An 11,957-nucleotide genomic window follows, 5' to 3' on the forward strand; every position below is an offset into this window, starting at 1 on the left:
GAAAGACTTCAGTGATGATTTCACGTTTCAAAAAGTGACAAGGTGGCGTTATGATTAAGGGGAAATAACTCTTAATAACAAATAGACAAATTTTAAGCTACTTTTTCTTATCGCTGCTATTTTCAGTATTATTCATTACAATTTTATTAATATGTGTCGCTAATTGTGTCTACCATATCTACGTGACTTTATTATATATTTTTATATATATATTTTTTTTTTACTTCTCATTATTTTTTTAATCAAAAGAACGATAGCGTAAAGTACTGAAACAAACTTTTTTAAAGTCCAACTTTAAAAAAAAGTAATTTAATAACATCCTTAAATCCATCGTATTGCGTTTCGGTTTCTTCCGAAATAAGTTTGTTTTTTATTTATTTTTTTTTTGTTTTTTGTTTTTTTACCGTTTAATAGTTGGAAGAAGGATGAATTACTTTATGACACTTCGAATTTTAAAGAAATTTCAGAGTATTTAAACTGTCGATAAAATTCTTATCAAATCCTTATGTACTTAAAAGATTGAAAGTTTTGGAAGCTATTTACTTTCGATAATTTTATAACATGCTTTTTCGTTATTAGACCGAAATTCGAAATATTGGATTTCGAGTAAAACCAATAGAATTTACATAAGTGTCATGTCGCAGTAAAGAACATATCCAAAAATTACGAAAAATAATAATGTAGAAAATTAATTATTAATAAAAACAGTTTTCAAAGACAAGTAGGAAAAATTGAGTTTTGTTAAATTGACCCAAGTTTTCAGAAAAAAAGAAAACTTTCTTGTTACGATTTGAACTGTCCAGTTTTTTTGTTCTTTTTGTTTTTTGTTTTGTTTTTTTTTGTTTTTTTTTTCATTTTAGCAAAACTAAATTTTCACTAATTGTCTTTGAAAAAATATTTTCATTAATAATTAATTTTCTACTCTATTGTTTTTCATAATTTTTGGGTATGTTCATTACTGTGACATAACAATTAAGTAGATATAATTGGTTTTACTTGAAATTCAATATTTCGATTTTCGAATTTCGCGCTAATAACAAAGAAGCACCATTTATAAATATCGATTAAAGCATAATATTAACGACAATTTTTGTTTTATAGCAAATTCTATTCAATTAATAAGGCGTTTCTTTGGAATAAGAACAAAAATTGAAAGTCATAAAACCGAGTTTTCACTAAAAGAAATAACGTTATCTACATAATTTGGCATTTGGGCATATTCCTGAAGATATTTCATTGTTGCATTACCTCCCCTGTTTTCTTGATGGTGACAGATGATTCGGTGTGCTTGACAAAACATTTGCAACAGATATGTTGTTTTTTGTTTGTTTGTTTTTTTACAAAGGAGTCACCAGTTATTAAGGCTCAGAAGTCACTCGAGGATAAGGGTTAATGAGTGTATCGTTGTCAATGGGAAAATGTAGTAATCATTAGTAGTGGAAATTTGGTAAATCGGATTACTGAAAGGGATGACTCATCAAGAACTTGTTCAGTTGGAAAGCAGGAAAACAGTACAGAATTCCACAGTCATGCAGTTCTAAAAAAGAAGCTTTGTTCATCGAACCATCGTTTAGGCTTAGGCACAGATAAAGAGTGGGGGAAATTATTAACAGTGGTTTCAACTAAAAGAGTGTTTTCGTGAAAGTCTTTTAGTTTTTGTTTTATAACAAATTCTGGAGAGACTATAGATTGGAGCTCAGACGAACACTTGCCATGAAAATAACGATAAAGTAGAGAAAGGCTCGCAACGTCTCTTCTGTTGGAAAGAGGCTGCAGGGAAGAGAAAAGGGCATCCCCCACTAGGCTACGGAGTCTATTTTGAACTCTGTCAAGGCAGGGTAGGATGCTTCGAGCAGCTCCTGCCCAGATGTGGCAACAGTACTCGATGCTTGGACATACTTGGCTCTTATACAGGGAGAGAATTACATCAGCAGTGAGATATCTACTGGAGCAGTAGAATGATCCCACCATTTTTCCAGCAGCATATTATAATATATAATATGTAATATTAAATATTATTTTTTATTATTTATTATTAATATTTTATATGAAAATAAGTGGAATAATGTGAACAATTTTTACTTTTATTTAATAAATGTGTAATATTTATTCCTGGTAACTGTCAACGTTTTTCTTGTGAAACATTCTTAAAAGCAAATAAACATATTTTTTTACAGAAAAGTATCATTCTTACGCTAAACTACTTATAATAATACAAATACTACTACTAATATTACTTATACTACTACTACGCATAAGAAACATAATAATAATAATAATAATAATAATAATAATAATAATAATAATAATAGTAATAATAATAATAATTTTTCTGAGAATGTGATAAATTTTTCAGTTAAAATATCTGTTGGAAGATGTTTCGTCGGGACGCCAAATCATCTATAACCGTCTAGAAAACAGGGGAAGTGGTGCAATAATGAGATGTCTCAAGAAATATGCCGGAATGCTCTTAATTTTTATATCAATTTCAACTAAAATCATTGAGGCAAAAAAGAGATATTGATGACGGTTAAGGGGACGTAACTTCTGTTGACTTATTTCCGTCCGCACGGAAAGTGATAACATGTCGTCTATTGTAAAAAGGGTCTCAGTAAGTGTGTCCTCTCTCTCTCTCTCTCTCTCTCTCTCTCTCTCTCTCTCTCTCTCTCTCTCTCTCTCTCTCTCTCTCTCTCTCTCTCTCTTCTTCGATTCCGCACTCTCTCTAATGTGTTTATTTAATTTTTTTTTCTAGTTACTTAAGGTCCGCTGAACCTTGCTAAAGGAACAAATTTAGCACTAGCAGTTGCTGGCGCATTTTACATGTTATTTATTTATTTTTTTTGTTTACCTCATTTTTTTTTTCAATAAATAATTTTGACATTTTGATGGTTGTTTCTTGTTTCTTTCTTGTTTTTATTGTTGCATTTTTATTATGTACCTTGGTAACTATGACCCGCGACATAGCGATAAATTTTCCACAAACTTTGCTAAATTTAGTTATAAATTTCTGCTAGCTGTCATTTGAATTGCTGGAATTCTAACTTGAATGGTGTGCGAGCCTTTTCTAGTCTCACACAAAAACACGCGTTCACATCTCAAGCCATATTTCTTGTCATATACATACGCGCACACAAACATACGCGTGCAGGTACACACACATACATATATTCACGTTCGTGTACATACACTCACATTCACGTGCATATACACACATGCTAACGTACACATCTGTACTCACATATACGCACAAGTACACACACATGGGCAACGTCACTTCCCATTCAAAGGAAATCCACACATGCACAAAAGACCACCGGAAACAACTATAAAAGCAAGAGCAATAAGCTGCTTTCTTCTTTTCGACGTAGCTCCCAAGCTGAGCGGTCAACGGACCATTCGCTCCCTCCCGGGGCGCGCGCACCCACGCGCCTCACGTCACCTGCTACTATGTGTGGGAGCAAGAGTCAACAGACAGTACGTACACCTTACACGTTTTCTATCTCCATGAACTGGACTGACTTTCTCACTCTTTTTTCCCTTTTGCTTTGGTCCATCAACCAGACAAGTTCACGTCCGCAGCTAGTGGCCTGAGGACATTTCCACGTGGACAAGTACCAACATGTGCACACAGCTTTACTGATGTCAACCCTCTATCTTTTTCTTTGTCTACACGCTGGGCTGTCATTTCTCGTTCCACTACGTTACTCACTCCTCTTTCCACGTGCGGACATGAACACGAGTTACACCTAAAACATTCATTTTTCAACAGAAAATAAACATGTTTATTTTATCCAGCAATTGAGTTTTGTTTCCTTCTTTCCATTCGTTTCATTATTTTCTTTTGTAGCGAGTTAGGATATTCATATCCTGGCCCGCAACAAACGATGGTGATCCCGTTATTTTAGAATGAAATGGATGTGTTTGAACGAAACACTCATACACACACACACTCTCTTTCTCTCTCTACACCAATAGACTTTCCTTCTCACCAGTTAACAGCGAGAGACGCATGCCAAACTAAACACGTGCTGTACCCTTTTCTTTTATTTGTTTGCTCACGAAATAAATCCTAGTTCATTTAATTCAACAAACGCGTTGTTCGTTCCTTCTTCAAAGCAATCCATTTTTCCTATTTTGCACACCTCAACAAATTGGTGACACCCGAACATGAGACGAACACGCATTTCCTTCTATACCACAAGTCCCGCAACAAACCAGCGACCGACCGATGTGAGACAAACACACATGGTGACTCTACCTTTTTGGAATTAATTGTTTTGAGCAAGACGCGCGTTTTATTTGATAAAGAAAAAAACGAACATTTCAACAAAGAAAAACAAGTGAACTACTACCAACAAGAATCTCAACGAACTACAATGACAAAACCCCTCATCAGACTCGGCAGAAAAATAAACACGGAGCTGTCGACTTCATACCGTTTATAAAGAAAAATTCGAGCTCGACAAACATTTTTCACGTTTTACTGACATTACCCTGCAACAAACGCGAGGAGCAAAATCACATGGGTCTATACACATTCTTTCCCGCACAGCAGACGCAACAACAAAGAAACAATAACAGGACATCCCTATCAACACATAGGAAGAAGTTGAATCAACAATACGAGTTGAGATGCCCCACGCACGCTGATAAACTCACAACTGGAAGTTTCGTTGACAGCCGGCAACCACACTCACCGTTCAACACGAACGAATGCACAACAAACGCCCGTACAGACAATGTACACACACTACCGCTGACTCACTTGCGAAGACACCGTCAACTTGACACACGATGTCAATACGAACAAAATTTTTCCTTCCAAACGAATAATTCACTTCACTTTCCAAGCAACTCGTTGCACATGCAAGCACACAAAAAAACAAAAACAAATAAATGTCAGCCAAAAAAAAGAGTAAACGCCTTTTTCCGCGCGTTAGTAAATACTTTTTTTTTACGAACACACTCCGTTTTTGACGTTTTTTTAAACAACCACACCAACAGCAAAAAAAAAGCAGGATGAACAGTCAATTGCCCAAAACGTTACTTATAAAAAAGAAAAAAAAAAAAAATATATATATATATATATATATATATATATATATATATATACTGCGTATTTTTTTTTTCCTGGGAACGGGAGTATTGTGCAAGCCTTTTCTAATCTCGCACAAAAACACGCGTTCACATCTCAAGCCATATTTCATGTCATACACATACGCGCACACAAATATATGCGCGCACGTACACACACGTACATATATTCACGTTCGTGTACATACACTCACATTCACGTGCATATACACACACGCTAACGTACACACATGTACTCACATATACGCATACGTACGCACACATGGGCAACGTCACTTCCCCTTCAAAGGAAATCCACACATGCACAAAGGACCACCGGAAACAACTATAAAAGCAAGAGCAATAAGCTGCTTTCTTATTTTCGACATAGCTCCCAAGCTGAGCGGTCAACGGACCATTCGCTCCCTCCCGGTGCGCACGCGCCCGTGCGCCTCGCATCACCTGCTACTATGTGTGGGGGCAAGAGTCAACAGACAGTATGTACACCTTACATGTTTTCTATCTCCATGAACTGGACTGACTTTCTCACTCTTTTTTCCCTTTTGCTTTGGTCCATCAACCAGACAAGTTCACGTCCGCAGCTAGTGGCCTGAAGACATTTCCACGTGGACAAGTACCAACATGTGCACGCAGCTTTACTGATGTCAACACCCTATCTTTTTCTTTGTCTACACGCTGGACTGTCATTTCTCGTTCCACTACGTTACTCACTCCTCTTTCCACGCGCGGACATGAACACGAGTTACACCTAAAACATTCATTTTTCAACAGAAAATAAATGGCATGTTTATTTTATCCAGCAATTGAGTTTTGTTTCCTTCTTTCCATTCATTTCATTATTTTCTTTTGTAGCGAGTTAGGATATTTATATCCTGGCCCGCAACAATGGTTTAAATCCTGTCTTGAATAAAGAATTTGTGTAAAATCATTCCTCTACAACCGACACTTGAGAATTCGATCAATAGAATCGTTCTCAGTTTGAATAAAATTTTGGGGAACAATTCTGCTCAGGCATTTTGTATGGAATGTGTATTGTTTTCACTATGTAACTGCTGTTCCCTCTCTTTCTCTCTAGGCTTTCTTTCTTCTGTTTTTGTTGCCATCTTGTCTTCTTGCTCAGTTTGAGTTTGGTGAACTTTTACATTGCCATCTTGTCTTTGTTAGAAGCTGTGTTTGGCGGGTCTTTTGAGCGCCAAAATTGAATTATGTCATTGTCAGTTATATCCCTCCCTGTATTAGTTTACTTTTCCCTACTGTTGTTCTTAGCTCTGATAGGTTGTAGGTTTAGGATGTATGGGGACTAGTTAGTAAAGTGGCTACTATTTCAGTAAAATTTTTATTGAAAAAGTTAAAGTTGATAACATTTTAAAATTTTAGTCGTATTCGAGTCTATTCTTTGTATAAAAGTCAAATGGATAACTATTTAGCATTTGCAGGCCTATTGGAGGAGCAGATCGTGGATATTTATTTAACTGAAGATGCTGATGAAAGCGTCATTGAATTTTTCAATAGAGATGGTGCCTTATTTAAGATACTGGTACTGGAAAAATTATCTGTCATGGTTGCAGATAATGACCCTTGTATAAGGTCGTCAGGGAATATTAAAGTTGATTTAGCTCCTAGGATTGAATGCCGTAAGTTTAATGATAGAGACTTAGAGGCAGATAAATTAGCATATTAAACCTTCCATAGAAAATTCATGAATTGCATTGCTAACCTTGATAATGATGTGTTAAGATTAGTAGCATTTAAAAAATTATCTTACAGGATACGCTTTTCAGTTGATTAGGCATTTGTCCGTGTCTGAAGAAAATTATGGGGTTGCATTGGAATTCCTCCCCAAGAAATTTTTGGATGAGAATAGCATAATAGACTATATTTTCCACCACATTGGGTGTAGACAGTTTAGCGATGTCCGTTCATCACAGTGGATACCCAGATAGCATGTGTTGTTTGCCTCTTGTTTACCGATTTTATGCTCTTTGTGTCAATTTATATGACAATTAGCTTAACTCTCGCTCGGTCTCACAGGGAGATCTCTTCTCTGCTACAGGGATCCCCACCAAGAACGATTGTGGGAATATCACCACCGTTCAACACTGATGCGTCTATAGCAGAAGGTAATCATAAAATTTAGGTACAGTAATCTCTTGCGAGTTTCTTGGGCCAGTGAACTGTCCTCCCTGCTCTTGTTTATATGGTTGAGTTGCTTGTTCAGTTGTTTTTATCGGTGACTGTAAAGGGTTGAAAATGTCTGCGTCAGGCGCATCCAACACGGTAGTTTCACACTCAATGTGGCCTTTCTTTAATCTATCCACAGACACCGTCTCAGCTTGAAATATTTTTTTTTCTTGCCAAAACTTTGAATGGCCCCAGATAGGGAGGGCTCAAAGGTCCACGGACTGCATCATTTCGAATGAATACATGAGTCCATTTATCCATATCTCTCGGGGCATGTGCTGAAATAATTTGTGGACGAGGACACGGTGAAGTAGTCTCGAAAAATATGTCCGAACCCGTGAGATGTACGACGAGATATCTGTGTTGGATGAATTTTCAGGCCTGAATATTGTACCAGATAAAGCCAGGTTAGTGGCATACAGCAATTCTGCACAATTGTTCGTTGGTAGGTTGAAAGCGATGACCGAGTACAAGCTGATCTGCACAATTGTGTTCTTAGTCTGCTGGAGTGTTTGCAGAGTCTAAGCGAGGAGATTGAAATTGCTGAGCGAGTGCAAGTGGATCTGCACATTCTTAGTATGCAAGTGCGTCTGCAGAGTCTAAGCGATAAAGTTGAAGTCAGTTACACAAAGGTTTGCAAACGAGTCTGCAGTACCAAGTACAGGCGAGTTTGTACCCATGTCGGTGTGCATCGTTCAATCGGGTTCCCTATACGTTGGTTGAATCAATGAACATCCAGTCGTCGAGTTTTTCAATGGTGACTTCTTCCATAACATCCAGTCGTTGAGTTTTTCCTTGAGGTGGGTTGTTTATTATATCCAGAACTGTTTTAGCTAATGGTATCGGCATACTACAACACAAAATGCGTAGTTGATTATGGGAGGTGGTAACATCGTGAATTTCAAAAAAAGGCGTCCACTTGTGCAAACCATAATTTCGCATCTTCAGCGAATTGGCATAGAGATATAAAATTCATTTTTTTTTTTTTTTTTTTTTTTTGCAGTGAGAAAAAAAAAAAAAAACAAAAAAAAACGAACGGACCAAATGAACACAAGAAAATTTTATGGACTAGCTGCCCAAGAGAAATTTGCACACAAAAAAACTTTTTTTTTTCCAAATATAAAATGCCACAATTAATAAATAATACGAAAACGAAAAATCGTCTTTTTTAGTGTGTGTGTGTGTGTGTGTGTGTGTGTGTGTGTGTGTGTGTGTGTGTGTGTGTGTGTGTGTGTGTGTGTAAAAATAAAAGGAAATTTTCAGACGTTCTTCAAAACTTTCTTTGAATGAAGTAATAAAGTTTCAACAGTCTAGCACAAGAGGACAAAAATTCTTTTGTTCGTCTGTAGTACTTTTTTGTAGTAATTTTTTAATTGAAGAAAAAATGTTACCAAAACCAAAGCAAAATATTAAATGTAGTTTAAGTTAATACTTACAACAACGAATAATCTGTTGATCTGAAGCAAAACAATTTTTTTTTGTTTGTTCCAAGGTTAATGTTTTTGCAACGAGTATTTATTAGGCAATCCTAGCTAATAAGTGTCTCGTGGAAAAGGCATGAAGTTTAAGATTATTGGTTTTCATTAACAGAGTGGCACACGTGGTTATTTTCTGAAGGAAAAGAAAGTCATTAACTTATGTAAGCGTGATGCACGTGTGTATGTGTTCATTGCATAAGAAAACAACAGTTCGAAATGACTTTGTTTGAAAGAAGAAGAATTCTCCGTTCAGTATGGTAATTTTCCATGTTGAGAATTTAAAGTGCTGAGGATGGGCAGCGGTGATGTTTACTCATAAAACTGCATCCTGGACTGGTTTTATTTTCGCGAGCAAAACCTTATACACGCATGTTCTAGAACATTCTAGTCTGTTTGTTGTATCACTGCGCATGGAGCGTAACGTAGTCCTTTTATCGCATGTGTGCGGATGGGAAAATTACGACGTTGTGTGCCTGCGCGTACTTCATACGTGTGCGTGTTGAAAACGGGGAGTGCTATGAAATGTTCCTGCAAAAGATTTGTTCCGGCCGTATGTAATGATCACTACAGTTTAAACTGTTAGAATGAATAACATCGGTGTGCTCGCGGTGACATTACGTCGAAAAGTAAACCCCACTCCCTAATAAATGTCACTAAATGTCATGGCCTACAACAGTGACGTGTAGAAAGCTTTTTCAGGGCAGGTGTTCAAGTGAAAAAAAACGGCAAAAATATAGTAATGAACACTGTCTCGGTGAGGGCACTGGCCTATAGTACATTCATCTGAAAAGGGCACTTTTTAAACAGGAGTAAAATGTGCAGATGCTTGGGCACCTCCTCCCTGCATGTCCCTGGTTTACAAGTATTGCTTTGTTGTTGTTGTTGTTGTTGTTGTTGTTGTTGTTGTTTTGTTTTATTGAAAAAATTAAAACACAAACTGATCCAGGTAAGTAACTTAGCTTGCATTTGTTGGATATTGCAAAAATAAACAAAAAAAAAACATTACTGGAAATAAAGATAAGCAAAAAGATTGGTAAAATCTTTTTAAAAAATCTCATTTTATTTTAATTAGTGAAATAATTTACAGTGATGTGAAATGTTACTTATTTGGGTGATTTAAAAGTTTATGAAAATGTTCAATTAATGAAAATAATTTTTTTTCCCAAAGAAAATGAAAATGGCGGACTTTTTGAAAAGTGCGTTTTCACTTTTTTTTTTTTTCTAAACAATTCTTACTTTTTTGCTTTCTTTGCTGCTTCTTTACGTTTTTTGGCAGCGGGTTTCTTTGCATTCTTTGGGGTTTTTGCCTTTTTGGCGGGTTTTGGTTTGTCAGTTTTCGGTTTTTCACCTTAACCTTTTTTCTTTTTTTTTTTTTCTTTTTTTTTGGGGGGGGGCTCTTCTTGACAGTCTTCGTGACTTTCTTTCAAGATTTCTCTTTCTTTGCGGTTTTCTTGGCGGGTTTCTTCGATTTCTTTTCAGGTTTCTTTTCTCCTAATCTGAAAGAACCTGATGCTGCTCTGGTTTCTTTAATTTCTTTCAACACACCATTCAAAACAGCTCTCTTCAGGGCAAGATTCAGTTGGGAACCGGTTATTTTGTCATCATTAACTCTGTAGTTTTTCACAATGTATTTTGCGATCGCCTAGCGTGAAGATCCTTTCTTTTCTTTCGGAGAGGTGATTGCTGCCATGATCATCCGTTGGTAAGATGAATAAGAAGCTGGTTTATTTGGCTTTGAGGCCTTTTTCACTTTGGCCACCTTAGCAGGGGCTGGAGCAACTTCGGTGTCAGCCATTATAGTTATTAACGTCATATGTGTTTCTTCATGACGCATTTGCTACGTTGTTCATTAAAACAAAAACAAAAAAAAACAACAAAAAAAACTCTTACTTAACCGCTCCACATCAATCCCAACATATTTGTCTACAATCTCTAAAAACAATTATACTGTCAAACATTTTCTCTGATTTGTTCAAATAATAGAACGTCTTGCCGATTAATCGAAATTAAGGTGGTTTTCATTCAAACTTTAAAATAATCAAATCCATAAAATATTTTGGTCTTTTTTTTTTTTGTTCAACAAATCAAAACATATAATCATATATCGACAATCTGGAGAAAAATCAGCTTCTGAGATGTTCATATACGCCAGTTATACGCGGTCCGATTACAATAACAAACACAATATCTTTTTTCAGCACGGCCATTTTTTTCTCGCTTACATTTTGGATGATAAAAAATATATTCTTAAAAATTCTTTCTAAAAATGTTATCGATCATTCCGAACTAATTTATCTATTTGTAGATCATTTATTTTTGTTACAGGTAAACTTACACGAACATATTTAACTACTAGCGGGGGTACCCGGCGTTGCCCGAGTGTTTGTTTCCGGGACGGGGGGGGGTGAGTTTTAAAAAATGTTATGGTAGGTAAGTAGGAAGGATCAAACCCGGAGTCATGAGTAAAAGTAGGAAAATAAAGTGTGAAAAAAAAAAAAAAAAAAACATCTGCAACGTTAACAGTTCGACGGTAGGTCAGCGCGAACGTGAAAATATAATGTGAATTGTCCAGCACGCTAACCACTACGCCACAGAGCACTGCAGCTTAGTTTAGTGATTTTAAATAACTTCACATGAAAGAACTACGAAGCCAAACCGGTGTTCTCTTCTCAACTGTTCCTTGTGAACGATCCCCAAACGGTGTTAAGTGGTGGCAGGGGGAGGAGGAATTTATTAGAGAGAAAATATTTTACCACTTCCATTGATCTTAACCGATTTTGGCCATGACTTCTCAGCAGAAAAAGTATAGAAATCTAAGATTATCGAGGAATTTGAGAAATAATAAGCCTATAACACACCTCAGATATTGTTCTGCCGTTTGTGCATATTATATTTGCATGAAATATCTTGATTTTTAATCCTATTAATGTCAAAATCAGACGGGAAAAAATGAGTCCATTTTATTTATATAGATAGATAGAATAGAAAGAATAGATAGATAGAAGAAGAAAAGAAGAGAAGATAGAGAAGAGATTATTTATATTCCAATCTATTACGGTCTCTGTGTTGGTTTTTGCCCATGCAAATATGCGTAAGGAATTTGCGCAGTCACACACACACACACACACACACACACACACACACACACACACACACACACACGCCGCGCGCAAATAAACGAACCTTTATTCATTTCAATTTTCC

General features: G+C 36.2%; 1 pseudogene; it reads right to left on the reverse strand.

Moving 5' to 3' along the window:
- Positions 1–8,378: 8,378 nt before the first annotated feature.
- LOC145249371 (histone H5-like) lies at positions 8,379–11,274 on the reverse strand (annotated as a pseudogene).
- Between the last annotated feature and the right edge of the window lie 683 nt (positions 11,275–11,957).

The sequence above is a fragment of the Euprymna scolopes genome, chromosome 28 (genome assembly GCF_053919585.1).
Source record: "Euprymna scolopes isolate OS-2025 chromosome 28, ASM5391958v1, whole genome shotgun sequence".
Lineage (NCBI taxonomy): Eukaryota > Metazoa > Mollusca > Cephalopoda > Sepiida > Sepiolidae > Euprymna > Euprymna scolopes.